The sequence below is a fragment of the Neophocaena asiaeorientalis genome, unplaced genomic scaffold (assembly GCF_003031525.2).
Source record: "Neophocaena asiaeorientalis asiaeorientalis breed wild unplaced genomic scaffold, Neophocaena_asiaeorientalis_V1.1 scaffold134, whole genome shotgun sequence".
NCBI lineage: Eukaryota > Metazoa > Chordata > Mammalia > Artiodactyla > Phocoenidae > Neophocaena > Neophocaena asiaeorientalis.
In genome coordinates this window covers 21,705,558-21,718,191 of record NW_020185339.1, presented here as the reverse complement: position 1 = coordinate 21,718,191, position 12,634 = coordinate 21,705,558, and positions in this window count along the sequence as shown.

Here is a 12,634-nt window from a genome sequence, read left to right as displayed (position 1 = left end):
CCAGGGTATCGAAGCCCATTTTAGTTTTTTCTAATCTGTTAGGCAAACTGTGTATATGTCTTTGTTTTATGATGCCTTCTTTTGGGAGGGTATATCTCATTGCAAAAGACCACTGTTTCCTTCTAGAGGTAATAACAAGGTCAATGTGAGTTCTCCTGGGTTTTGAGACTTGTGATTCCATGAATAATAAGGGTTATTGTAAGAAGTCTGCAAAGAGCCTATGGTTTTGGAACAGCCTTTGCTTTATAATTAAAAAAGATGAATTCAATCCATCTCTATAAAGAGAATATATATCCTCATACTCTTATAAGGATGGAAGATGCTGTATAAACATCAATACCTATTATAGTAAATTCCCAATTTGAGAGTTATGAGGGTGAAAAGAAAAAGGAAAAGAATGCAGAGAAAGAAAGGATGGCTGTATTCAAAGGTAATCCAAAAGCTTCATTTTGGCCAATAGCTTATATGAATCTCTCACACCTGATATTTCCCCCCAAACTGCTAACAACGAATTATTTTTTAAAAAAGTAAAAAAATGGAAATAAAGTTGAAATTAAAATTAAATTAAGTGGTGTGAAATAGATCTTCCTTATACATTAGTTTGAAACAGTTATTCATAAGCAAAAATTATTTAAAAGAGGATAGAAATATCAGGAAGACCCAAGTTTAGATAAATTGACAGTGAATCATTTCCTGAAAATTACATTATCATACTTATTCAATTATTTCAACTGTAATACATTTTAGAAATTATTTTTTCACATCTAAAACCCCAGAAAATGGAGCCAATGACGTAATATATAGTAAAGTTGTTTAAACTTGTAAAAAAAACCACAGAAGAGTATTTTTCTTTATTGTATTTTAAACACAATAACCAACCTTTAGTATATTAGAAACTGAAAGGAAGTTACTGTTATCTATATTTTTTTCTTCAGACTCAGTAGGACTTACATGTGGCTTATGGACTTTTTAAGCTGAAGTTCAACAAAAAAAGGCAATTATGTACCTGGAATGTACTGGAATTAACCTAATTTGCATTTAATATTTTCAGAATAATGTTAAGTCTGTTTTTTCTATTTCTTTTTTTTTAATGGTACCTATTTCACAAGGTTATCTGTGATGTTAAATGAGACAGCGTATTTATTTATTTATTTATTTATTCATATATTCATTTATTTATTTTTTGGCTGCGTGGCATGTGGGATCTTAGTTCCCAGACTAGGTATTGAACCTGTGCCCCCTGCATGGAAGCGCAGAGCCCTAACCACTGGACCGCCAGGGAATTCCCTTTTTTCTATTTCTCTACCTTTACCTAGTCACGAGATTTCTAGTATAGATTGCATAACTTGATATTCAATGCTTTAAAATATATGCCCCTCAAACATCCAAATGACTGAGACCGTTATACCTAGCGCTTAAACGAAGACACCACTATGACGCCTCTGTGAGGATCCATCTTGATCCCACCTGAGCTGTCTGCGTCACAGGAATTGTGCCTTTCTGGAAGCCTTGGTTGGTCATTTGCATCCTGGCCGATCATATCATCACTATGCACTGGGCACAATGAAGGTTACTTTCATCTTAGGCCCGTCTTAACTGATAGCTCTGCAGCCTGCTACAACACTGGGCGTCAGGCACTCGTCTTCAGTAGCATGCCCTTTGCTTTTAGTACATTCCCTTGATGTTTCTCCTGCGTTGAATGTTCCACCCCCTCTTTTGGACCCCATGCTTTCTTCTTTCCTGGTTTGATCCCTTGGTTTTGTTGGAGCACATTATCCTTTAGCTTCCTGAGAAGCAGGTTTTGAAAACTACATTTTTGATTACTTGCATGTTAGAAATATTTTTCTACCCTCATCTGTGATTGAATTGTGTCAGGGCATAACACTCTGAAGTGAGAAATCGTTTTCCTTCAGATTTTAAAAATCATTATACCACTGTCTCCTAATCTCCGATGTTTATCTATGAAGTCCCATACCTTTCTGATTCCTGACACCACATGCATTACACCCCGGACCCCTATTTCTTTTAACTCTCTGGAAGCATTTAAGATCTTTTCATCTATATACTTTTGAAATTTCATGATGATGTCCCTTGAAAAAAGGTGTACTTTTTCACCATTATTTTGCAGGACAGTGTCTCAACCCAGCCATTCAGTTCTGAGAAATTTTATTATTTCTTTTTAATATTTTCCTTACATTTTCTCTGTTTCTTGATCTATTTCCAAGAACTTCTATTAGCTACATGTTGAAACTGGGTCCTTAAAATATGTATATTTTTAATATTTCTTGTCCCTTATTCTACTTTCTAGATGATTTCTCAATATTTTTTGATGTTTAAAATGCATCACCATTTTAATACGAATAGTTATTTGTTACACTCTGATCATTACTTTTTAAAAAAGAATCCTGTTCTTATTTTACAGTTGTAAAATTTTCTCTTATCCAAAAGTTATATTTTTGAAAATATCTTCTATGTACCCCCCTGCATTTTTTCTGAGTTTCTCTGTTTCTTCTGAGTCTCATTTTTATCTGTTTGTGTTGGTCTGCTCACTCATGTTGGAAACTTTTATTTTTATAACTTGTCTGGAGATGTTTGTCCAGTAGTTTCTGAGAATGAGGCTCTAAGAAATGGAGAGTAAGCTCTGTTGGCTTATAGACTCCTGTTGGGCTTTACATTCGTGTTACTGGTATAAGAACCTGACCAGGAGACCCCAGATATCAAAGTCTGGAGGTCTTTTCTCTTGGGACAGGAGGTATATGCAAAGAAACCCTTGGGTTATAAGCCAGTCTGTGGCCTCCAGGGCCCAGCACTGGGTATCTAAGCACTGTAAAATCCTAGGAAGACATGGTGGATCTCTCCTTTCAGCATGAAGACATTCACTTACTCAGTTTCTAAGGACAGGCCTTACACTACACTCCTCCTTGCCCCAAATCTGGAGACTCTTTGGTTCAGTTTCTCCAGAGTAAAACTTTCTCTTTTGTAAATAGGGAAGGAGGCTATTTCAGTTGTGAAGGAGGGAATCTGGGCTCTGTCTACTCCTAGGCACAATTCTGCTGATCCTTTTGTTTCTGTCTCCATCCTTAATAACTACCATTGTAAACTGACCTAATACAATTAGGTTATGCACAACTCTTAAGTCCTTTTTGGTAGATAATAGATGCCCACTAAAAAATTTTGAGGTGAATGACACTAGCTGCTCCATTCACTACCAGGTGCCACTCTAACCTTGCTACCAGGTTATAGAAAAGGTAATTCTCAAACCAAGGGTTGCCCCTATCTACACACACAAAAGAAACAGTTCATATGATCTTTCCTGTTGAATCAAGGAAATCCCAGCTCTTGGTTCCTTTAGATGTTTTTATTACCACTTTCTGAAGTGGTAGATTTGTCAAATGCTAAAATTTCAGGGCAGGATTCTATAAGCCATATAGTTGGAATTCTGCAAAAAAACACCCCAGAGTTCACAGCTTGATACAGGACCACAATTCCACTTAGGAATTCAGCCCAGGGCATCTTTCAAGGTAGAGGGAATAGACCTAGCTGGCTTCTTATACATGGTTACACAAGCATGGGAGAGTCTCTAAAATATTTTTATACAGTGACCCTATTTTGAATAATTTAAATTTTACTAATGAGAATTCATATCCAGTATTCATCAAATGAGGCAACATATTTTACCAATGTTTAGTAATATTAACCAGCCAGCTTTGGATGCTAATTAAGATATGGATAACAGAAACAAATACTTTAGCTATAGCTAGAGTAGGGCCTTCCTTAAAATGCCGTCTGATCACAACTCAGTTGTACGTTATTGATTTGTGTTTTAACTGACCAACCCTGGCTTGGACATTCTTGGTTAGTACCTGGGTTACAGCCTACGCTAAGTAGCACACATACCATATCACACTGCCTGTCGTCTACTTTTCTATAAAGTACATTAAGACTGCAACCTTGTCTTCTAAGGAAACTGTGCTTCTAAGAGCCGATCCAGACCTCTTCAGGACTTAATAGTTTCCGTATACAGGCATACCTTGGAGATATTGCAAGTTCAGTTCCAGACCACTGCAATAAATCGAGTGACATGAACTTTTTGGTTCCCCAGTACGTATAAAAGTTACGTTTATACTATACTGTAGTCTGTTAACTGTGTGATAGCATTATGTCTAAAAAACCGATGTACACACCTTAATTTAAAAATACTTTATTGCTGGAAAATGCTGGCCATCATGTGAGCCTTCAGTGAGTCATAATCTTTTAGCTGGTGGAGGGTCTTGCCTCGATGTTCATGGCTGCTGACCGATCAGGGTGCTGGCTGCTGAAGGCTGGGGTGGCCGTGGCAGTTTCTAAATATAACACAGCAATAAAGTGTGCTGCATCGGTTGACTCTTCTTTTCACAAACAATTTTTCTGTAGCATGTAGTGCTGTTTGATAGCATTTTACCTAGAGTAGAACTTCTTTCAAAATTGGAGTCAGTCCTCTCAAGCCCTGCTGCTTCTCTGTCAACTAAGTTTATGTAATATTCTAAACCCTTGGTTGTCATTTTAAGTCTTCACAGCATCTTCACCAGGAGTAGATTCCATCCCAAGCAACCCCCTGTTTTTTTTTGTTTTTGGCTCATCCAGGAAAAGCAACTCCTCATCCATTCAAATTTTATCGTGAGATTGCAACAGTTGAGTCACATCCTAAGACTCCACTTCTAATTCTAGTTCTCTTGCTGTTTCCACCACATCTGCAGTTACTTCCTCTACTGAAGTCTTGAACCCTTCAAAGTCATCCATGGCTGGAATTAACTTCTTCCAAACTCCTGTTAATGTTGGTATGTTAACCTCTTCCCATGAATCATGAATGTTCTTAATGGCGTCTAGAATGGTGAATCCTTTCCAGAAGGTTTTCAATTTACTTTTCTCACATGCATCAGAGGAATCATTATAAGGCAGCTATAGCCTTACAAAATTTATTTCTTAAAGAACAAGACTTGAAAGTTGAAATTACTCCTTGATGCATGGGCTGCGGAATGGATGCTGTGTTTCCAGGTGTGAAAACACATTAATCTCCACCAGAGCTCTTGGATGACCAGGTGCGTTGTCAATGAGCAAAAATATTTTGAAAGGAATCTTTTTTTCCTGAGCAGTAGGTCTCAACAGCGGGCTTAAAATATTCAGGAAACCATGTTGTAAACAGATGCGCTGTCATCCAGGTTTTGTTGTTCCATTGATGGTGCATAGACCAAGTAGATTTAGCATAATTCTTAAGAGTCCTAGAATTTTTGGAATGGTAAATGAGCACTGGCTTCAACTTCAAGGTATCAGCTGCCTTAGCCATTTACAAGAGAGTCAGCCTGTCCTTTGAGGCTTTGAAGCCAGGCACTGACTTCTCTCTAACTATGAAAGTCCTAGATGACATCTTCTTCTAATACAAGGCTGCTTCATCTACATTGATAAACTGTTGTTTGGTGTAGCCACCATCATTTAGTATCTTAGTTAGATCATCTGGATAACTTGCTGTAGCTTCTACATCAGCACTTGCTACTTCACCTTGCACTTTTATGTTATGAAGATGGCTTCTTTTCCCAAATCTCATGAACCAACGTCTGCTAGTTTCAAACTTTTCTTCTGTAACGTCCCCACCTCTCTCAGCCTTTGTAGAATTGAAGAAGGTTGGGGCCTTGCTCTGGATTTGGCTTTGGCTTAAGGGAATTTTGTGGCTGGTTTGATCTTCTATCCAGACAACCACAACTCTCCATACTGGCAGTAAGATTGTTTTGCTTTCTTATCATTCGGACATTCACTGAAGGAGCACTTTTAATTTCCTCCAAGAACTTTTCCTTTGCACTGAGAACTTGGCTAAGTGTTGGTGCAAGAGGCCTGGCTTTCAGCCTGTCTCGGCTTTTGACATATCTTCCCCACTAAGCTTAATCATTTCTAGCTTTTGATATAAAGTAAGATGCATGTGACTCTTCCTTTCACTTGAACACTTAGAGGCCATTGTAGGGTTATTAAGTGGTCTAATTTCAGTATTGTGTCTAAGGAATATGGAAGCTCAAGAAGAGGGAGAGAGATGGGGAAATGGCTAGTTTGTGAAACAGCTAGAACACACACATTTGTCTATTAGGTTTGCTGTCTTATATATGGGTGTGGTTCATGGAGCCCCAAAACAATTATGATAGTAACATCAAAGATCACTGATCACAGATCACAACAAATATATTAATAATGAAAAAGTTTGAAATATTGCGATAATTACCAAAATGTGAAACAGAGACACGAAGTGAGCAAGTGCTGTTGGAAAAAAGGTGTCAATAGACTTTCTCAAGATGGGGTTGCCACAGACATTCAATTTTTAAGAAACCCCACAATATCTGCAAAGTGCAATAAGGGGAAACCCAATAAAAAAGGTCTGCCTGTCATGGTCTAAGTTTTCTAAGTTTCCTCCATTCCACTAAATCATCTACTTTCTCATTGACAAAAGATTGCTGACATTTACCTTCTACTGTTACATGTTATCTCATTTTCCTTGTCCTTCTGGATTTGTACTCCTTTAAAAATATATTTACTTTTATATTAGTCGGGTTATAGAAAGAACAAAGATAAACTTTTTTTTATTTAAGCCTCACCTCTTAACCAACACTCTATTAAATTATTTTCCTAAACGTGAAAACATTTTCTTATCAGATCATTTAGGCAGCAGTGGGTAAAAACTACATATTTAGAACCAATATTTTCTATAAAACCAGGCAAAAGCTATTGAATTAATATTTCTTAACATCATCTACATCCTTATGCTTGGAATGGGAATTCTCTACAAGCAAAAGCAATGGGTTAGAATGAACAATAGGAAAAATTTATAAGCTTGACTGGCCTAGTTTCAGATCTTTTCTATTATTTAAATTATTGTTCAGCAGGACCCCCAAATATTTATTTAAAATAAAACATACTAATAAAGTCTCCCAATTACACCTTTAATTGTGCTCTAAATAATGAATACAGTTGCTGAAAAAATATAGCTATTGTTATGATATTGATAAGGAGATTGTTGAAGGATGTCATCATGCCTGGAAAAGTGACCAGAGAGGGTGTTGGGTGTTGCATGTAAACCAGCTCTTAGGGTTGATTATGAAGGGAAGTCCCAGAAAGAAGTGTCTATGATAGTACTGAGACTTGCCTTAACTACCTGAAAGTGACATTTTGTGTTACAGTTTTCTATAAACACACCTTTGTGCTTGAAATAATTCAAAGTTGAGTTTTAAAATCTAATCTATGTGGCTATGTCATAATAGTTGGGATTGTTTCTGCTGTCTTTGCCTCAGTTTGGGGCACACCGACTTAAAAAAAGATTGAAGTCTATTTCTACCAATTATAATTAAAATTCTAAAATGCAAACCACACTGTAAGTTAGATTTCCAATGGGCTGCACTTTACAATAATACCAGAATATTTTTGAAAAAATTGTGAATATTAGAAAATGAAGCCATACTTTTACAATTGGTATTTTTACACTGACTGAACTACTCAATTACCATGTGAAGACTGAATATAGGTGGCAAAATGTAAGTTTTCTAATGGTAATAACTTTTAATACTAAACTTACAGAAAGGCAGTTTTTAAGGTTAAAGCAGACGGATTAATTCTATTTATCACTGAAAACTTAGTGAGAAATGCAATAACATAATCAGAAGGGTAGTTGGTTCTTGAACTCATAATAATAACATAAATTTTCTGTGAACATTTAGAAAGCAGCTTTAAAAATTCAGTTTTGTACTTACAGACGTTTTCTCTGAACTTCTAACTTACTGCATAATTTGGGGATTTGAGCTGGAATCATGAAATGCCCTACAGAGTATGGCTATTGGTATATACAATAGACTAGCTCCCTGTTTACTCTGTCGGCTCTCCCTTCTTTTCCCGGCAACCACTTGGGGCCAGTATATGAACAAAGAGAACATGAGGTGTGATAAATTAAATAGGAAGCATACATTTACTTGTCGGATTTTTTTAAATAGTTGTAGGGATGAACTATTAAAAAAAAGTTAAGACAACAGGGTTTTATTGTTACCCAGAAAATTTGAGAGTAAATAAAACTAGAGGTACTAGGAATGTTGGTACTGACATTCACAAATAAATTCCTGTATGTTATGGGAATAAATGTTCTAAGGTCTATGTGGCATAAACTTAAAGGAAAGTGAAATTTATTTTAATTTATTCATTATTTTTCTCAACCATTAAATAAACGTGCATGAATTCCTATCATGTGTTAGTCTTGTGCTGGGCCTTGCAGAAAGAATAAAGATGAATAAAACATGTCTCTTGCCTGGGGGCATTCACAGTCATGGTCTAGTGAACGATAATAAAAAACTAAGTACAGGAAAGAGAAGGATTTGTGTGATCAATGTGTTGGGAATTAAAGTCTGGTAGGCCATCTATCCACAATGGTTGATTTATTGATTTTTACCTTATCTTATTCTAGAAAGAATGTTTTAGGAATGAGATAGACACAATGAAACAAATATGAAATCTGGGGTGTTAAGGAAAAAGGAAAAAATAACCGTTACAAAGGCGGAAATAAATATACATCTCTTTTTCCAAAGGATAAACTGTAACCCAACCTAGTTCGAAGTGGGGATAAACAAAGAAAACACTGAGAAAGGAGAAGATGATGAGTGGAATGTTGACTTCTTTCAGATCGAAAGAATAGAACAAAATGCATGTGTTTCAAATATTGTTAAAGTTACTTGCTAATGCTTTGAAAAATTAAATATCTCTCAGTATGAGATGATATTTATAAATGTGCTTTAAACACTTCAAGAGGCAATATGTGGCACTTACTCTTTGCTATATTTTATCTCTTTATGTACATTTTTTATCATTTTGCTTCTTATTATGAAATCTCCATGACATTAAAAATGAAAAATAGAAAGAGATGAAAAGCTTAAGTCACCATCTTTTCTTAAAGCTTCAATAGAGGTTTGATGAAAAAATTTGTATTCTGGTGCCATGTTGACTGTTGAACTTACTCCCAGAGCAGCTACAAATTTGTCCTATGGACTGAGGCATTGAAACACCACAGAGCCCTGCAATAATTTCCTGTCTGATCAGACAACCCAGTTATTCCATTTTCCCAGGTGTCCTGGTGACCTGTATTATTGTCAACAACAAGCATTGCTTCAGCTTTAGGTTTAAAATATCTGCTGGGTTTGCAGACTCAGATTCATTTTACCATCTAGCTGAAAATGTACAGTGCACTTTAGGGTGATGGGGTTCGCCTTCATTCATTCATCCATCCTTACTTTTATTCTATTTGGTTCTTAGTGCAAAAGAAAGAGTGCCACCTCCTGGATGTGGGATAGGAAGAGCATATGAACATAAAAATGTACTGTCTTATGAAAGGCAGATTCAAAGTAATTGTGTAAGGAAAAATTTCAAAGAATGTCTCGTTTCACTAATAATAATTACATAAATGTGCTTAAATGCTTTTATTATCAATAAACACTGAATGGAAATTATTTTAGAATTTCCATCTAAATATTTAGAAATAAAGATTCCTCTTGTTTTCTTATACCTTATTTTTTAAAGGAAATTTTTAAAATTTAGAGCAGTTTTAAGGTTCACTGCAAAATTAAGAGGAAGGTACAAAGATTTCTTATATAACCTACCCCTATACCTGCATAGCCTCCCCCACTATCAACATCACTCACCAGAGTGGTACATTTGTTACAATTGATGAATCTGCATTTACCAATTACAATAAACTAAAGCCCACAGTTTACATTAGGGTTCATTCTTGGTGTTGTACATTCTGCAGGTTAGGACAAATGTATAATGCCATGTATCCATAATTATAATATTATACAGAGTGTTTTTACTGCCCTAAAATTTCTCTGTGCTCCACCTATTCATCCCACTCCCCCTCCCTTGTGGCAGCCATGGATCTTTTTACTGTCTCCATATTTTGCCTTTTCCAAAATGTAATATGATTGGAAACATACAGTATGTAGCCTTTTCAGATTGGCTTCTTTCCCTTAGTAATATTTAAGTTTCCTTTATGTCTTTTCATGACTCCATAGCTCCTTTCTTTTTAGCACTGTATAATATTCCGTTGTCTGGACATGCAAGTTTATTTATTCATTCACCTACTGACACATATATTGGTTGCTTCCAAGTTTTGGCAATTATGAATCAAGATACTGTAAACTTTGTGTGCAGCTTTTGTGCGGATACAATTTTCAACTCCTTTGGGTAAATACCAAGGAGTTGGTATTTACCAACTGATTGATGGATTGTATAGTGAGAGTATGTTTAGTTTTATAAGAAACTGCCAAATTATCTTCCAAAGTGGAAGTGTTTATACTTAGGTATAAATCTAACAAAATATATACAAGATCTGTATGAGGAAAACTACAAATCTCTGATAGACAAAATTTAAGAAGAACTAAATAAATGGAGAGATTCCATGTTCATGGATAGGAAGACTCAATATTGTCAAGAAGTCAGTTCTTCCCAACTTGATCTATAGATTGAATACAATCCCAGTCAAAATCCCAGCAAGTTATTTTGTGTATATTGACAAATTGATTCTTAAGTTTATATGGAGAGTTAAAAGACCAAGAATAGCCAACACAGCATTGGAGGAGCAGTACAAATTTGGAGGATTGATACTATCCAACTTCAAGACTTAGTATAAAGCTATGGTAATCAAGACACAGTGCTATTAGCAAAATAATAGACAAATGGATGGAACAGAATGGAGAGTTATAGGAGAAAACCTAGATGACCTCTTTAGGCATGCCTCTGTTTACCCCTGATAACTTTCCTTGTTTTGAAGCCTGCTTTGTCTATAATTAATATAGTTATTCCTGCTTTATTTTGATTAGTGTCAGCATGGTATATTTTCCCCAGCCACTTACTTTTAATCTTTATGTATCTTTATATTTAAAGTGAGTTTCTTGTGGACAACATACAGTTGGGTCATGTCTTTTGATCCACTCTGGCAATCTCTGTCTTTTGATTGGCACATATGGACCATTGACCTTCAAAGTGGTTATTTTTACATTTGGATTAATATCTACCGTATTTGTTTCTGTGTTCTATTTGTTGCCCTTCTTCTTTGTTCCTGTTTTTGTCTTCTACTCTTTTTCTGCCTTTTGTGGTTTTAATTGAGCATTTTAAATGATTCCATTTTCTCTCCTTTTTTTAGCATATCAGTTATACTTTATTCTTTAATATTTTAGTGGTTATTCTAGAGTTTACAATATACATTTACAACGAATACAAGTCTACTTTTAAATAACACAATACCACTTCACTGATAGTGTGAGTACCTTATAATAACAAAATATTCCTAATTCCTCCCTTCCATCACTTGTATCGTTGTCATTTATTTCACTAATATATAAGCATACATAAGCATAGATATGTATATATGATATATACATAAGCATACATTATCAAATCTATTGTTACTATTATTATTTTGAAAAAACTGTTATGTGTTAGATCAATTAAGAATAAGAAAAATAAAAGTTTTGATTTAATCATCACTTAATCCTTCTTTGATGCTCTTGCTTTTTTTTTGCGGTATGCAGGTCTCTCGCTGTTGTGGCCTCTCCCGTTGCGGAGCACAGGCTCCGGACGCGCAGGCTCAGCAGCCATGGCTCACGGGCCCAGCCGCTCTGCGGTATGTGGGATCTTCCTGGACCGGGGCACGAACCCGCGTCCCCTGCACGGGCAGGTGGACTCTCAACCACTGCGCCACCAGGGAGGCCCCGATGCTCTTGCTTTTTTTTATGTAGATTGAGTTTCTTTTTTCTTTTTTTTTAAAACATCTTTATTGGAGTATAATTGCTTTACAGTGGTGTGTTAGTTTCTGCTTTATAACAAAGTGCCTCAGTTATATGTATACATATGTCCCCATATCTCCTCCCTCTTGCGTCTCCCTCCCTCCCACCCTCCCTATCCCACCCCTCTAGTCACAAAGCACCAAGCTGATCTCCCTGTGCTATGCGGCAGCTTCCCACTAGCTTGATTGAGTTTCTGACCTGTATTATTTTCCTTCTCTCTAAAGAACTTTAAATTTTTTGCAAGGCAGGTCTGCTGGCAACAAATTCTCTTAATTTTTGTTTGTCTGAGAAAGTCTTTAATTCTCTTTCACTTTTGAAGAATAATTTCACAGAGTAGAGAATTTTAGATTGGTGGTATTTTTCTCTCAGCACTTTAAATGTTTGACTGTGTTCTCGTCTTTCTTGCATGGTTTCTGAAGAGAATTTGTATGTAACTCTTATCTTTGTTCCTGTATAGGTAAGACATTTCCCCCCTCCTCTGGCTTCCTTCAAGAAATTTTCATCTTTGATTTTCTGTAATTTGAAAATGATATGCCTAGGTATAGGGTTTTTTTCTTTTTTCTTTTTTTTTCCGTTTATTCGGTTTGTTGTTCTCAGAGCTTCCTAGATCTGTAGTTTGGTGTCCGACATTAACTTGGGGGAGATTACCAGCTATTATTGTTTCAAATATTTTTTCTATTCTTTTCTTTCTTCTTCTGGTGTGCTCATTAAATGTATGTCACACGTTTTTAAATTGTCCCACAGTCCTTGGATACTAAGTTCTGTGATTTTCAGTCTTTGTTCTGTTTGCTTTTCAGTGT